This window comes from Rousettus aegyptiacus, unplaced genomic scaffold (assembly GCF_014176215.1).
Source record: "Rousettus aegyptiacus isolate mRouAeg1 unplaced genomic scaffold, mRouAeg1.p scaffold_m13_p_3, whole genome shotgun sequence".
NCBI lineage: Eukaryota > Metazoa > Chordata > Mammalia > Chiroptera > Pteropodidae > Rousettus > Rousettus aegyptiacus.
The window spans coordinates 89,148,834-89,151,213 of record NW_023416306.1 but is presented as its reverse complement, the minus strand read 5'-3'; positions in this window follow the sequence as shown (position 1 = coordinate 89,151,213).

The following is a 2,380-nucleotide window of genomic DNA, read 5'->3' as shown; positions in this document are numbered from 1 at the left end:
ACTCTCTGGTAACTACTAGTCTATAGTTCATGTCTATGAGTCTCTATTTGTTTTTCCTGTTCATTTGTTGCTTTTAGGTTTATATTCCACATATAAATCATGTCACGTGATTTTCTATCTGGCTTCTTTCGCTTAACATGATTATCTCGAGATCCATCCATGTTGCTGCAAATGGCAGTATTTCATTTCTTCTTATGGCTGAGTAATATTCCATTGTATATATGTACCACAGCTTCTTTAGCCAATCAACTATTGTAGGACACTTCAGTTGCTTCCATGTCCTGGCCGCTGTGAATAATGTTACTATGAACATCGGTGTGCAAATATCTTTTTGGACATGAGTTTTCAAGTCTTTGGGGTAAATACCCAGTAGAGGGATTGCTGGATCACATGGTAGATCAATACTTAGTTTTTTGAGGAACCTCCATACTGTTTTCCATAGCGACAGTACCAATCTGCTATCCTACCAGCAGCGTATGAGGGTTTCTTTTTCTCTGCATCCTCTCCAATATTTGTTATTACTCGTTCTGTTGATAATAGCTATTCTAACAGGTGTGAGATGGTATCTCGTTGTGGTTTTGATTTGCATTTCTCTAATAGTTAGTGATGTTGAGCATCTTTTCAAATATTTGTTGGCCATTTGTATGTCCTCTAGGGAGAAGTGTCTGTTCAGGTCCTCTGCGCATTTTTTGATTGGATCATTTGATTTTTTTGTTATTGAGTTGTATGAATTCTTTGTATATTTTGGATCTTAGTCCCTTATGGGAGGTATTGTTTGCAAATATATTTTTCCATTCAGATGACTGAATCCACTTTGTTGACAATTTCTTTTGCTGAGCAGAAGCTTTTTAGTAGTCCCATTCATTTATTTTTGCTTTTACTTCCCTTGCTTTTGAGGTCAAATTCATAAAATCTTCTTTAAGTCTAAGGTCTTTGAATTTAGTTTCTATGTTTTCTTCTATGTATTTTATTGTTTCAGGTCTTATATTCAGATACTTAATCCACTTTGAGTTAATTTTGGTGTGTGGTGATAGACAACAAACATCACAGAAATACAAAAGATCATATAAGAATATTATGAAAAAGTATATAACAACAAATTTAGTAACCTAGAAGAAATGGACCAGTACTTAAAAAAACACAATCTTCATAGACTAAATCAAGAACTGGAAAATCTAAATAGACCAATTGGCAGTATGGAAATTGAAACAATCATCAAAAACCTACAGTATTTCCTGTAGTGCAGGCCTTGTAGTGAAGAATTTCAATTTTTGTATGTCTGGAAAGGTCTTAATTTCTCCTTCATATCTAAAGAAGAACTTAGCTGGGTGCCTTATTCTAAGTGGGTAGTTCCTTTCACTTAATATTTTGAATATTTGATTCCACTTCTTTCTGGCTTATAAGGTTTGTGCTGAGTAGTCCAATGATAATCTAATGGGTTTTCTATTTTAAGTTACTGTTTTCTTCTCTCTGGCTGCCCTGAGAATGCTGTCTTTGTCATTGATTTTTGATAATTTTAATACAATGTGTCTTGCTGAAGTCCTTCTTGGTTTGAGATATTTGGATGTTCTGTTGACTTCTTGAATTCCAAGTTCCAGCTCATTCCCTAGATTAGAAATTCTCATCCACTATTTGTCTGAAAATGCTTTCTAGTCCCTGCTCCTTTTCCTCACCTTCGGTAATGCCCATTATTCTTATGTTTCCTCTCCTAATAGTATCAGCTAGTTCTTGAATTTCTTTTTCATTACTTTTTATTTTTTGGTTTCTCTCTTCTTCCTTCTGATTTATTTCTAGATTTCTGTCTTTGATATCACTGATCCTTTCCTCCATTTGGTTGACTCTATTTCCTCAAGCTTGCTATTTCATTTTTCAACTCTTGCAGTGTGTGTGAATGTGTGTGTGTGTGTGTGTGTGTGTGTGTGTTTTATCTCCAGTAGATCTATTCTGTTCTTTTTTCAGATTTCAGTCTCTTTCCTAAATAACTCATTCTGTAATTCTAGGTGTTTTTAAGTTTTTGAAATTGTTGATATGACTTGTTTCAGAACTCACTGAGTTTTTTCAGAAGTACCATCCTGGATTCTCTGTCATTTAAGTCATATATTTCTATGTCTATAAGCTTATTTTCTGGAGATTTTTCTTTTTCTTTCTGAGATGCCTTGTCACTTTGGTTGCTCATGATGTTTAATGGACTATTTCTCCACCTGGGTATTGATGGAAGTGTATTCTGCTGTTTTTCCAGAAAGAAGATTTATTATATAAGGTCTCTCTTTAGCCTGTTGCAAAGAAGATATTTTCATTTGGTTCTCAGTAGGTGAAGTCTAAACCTCTTGGATCCCTGCTTTATATAATACCTTAATAATGCCTATTTTTTTTCTTGTAG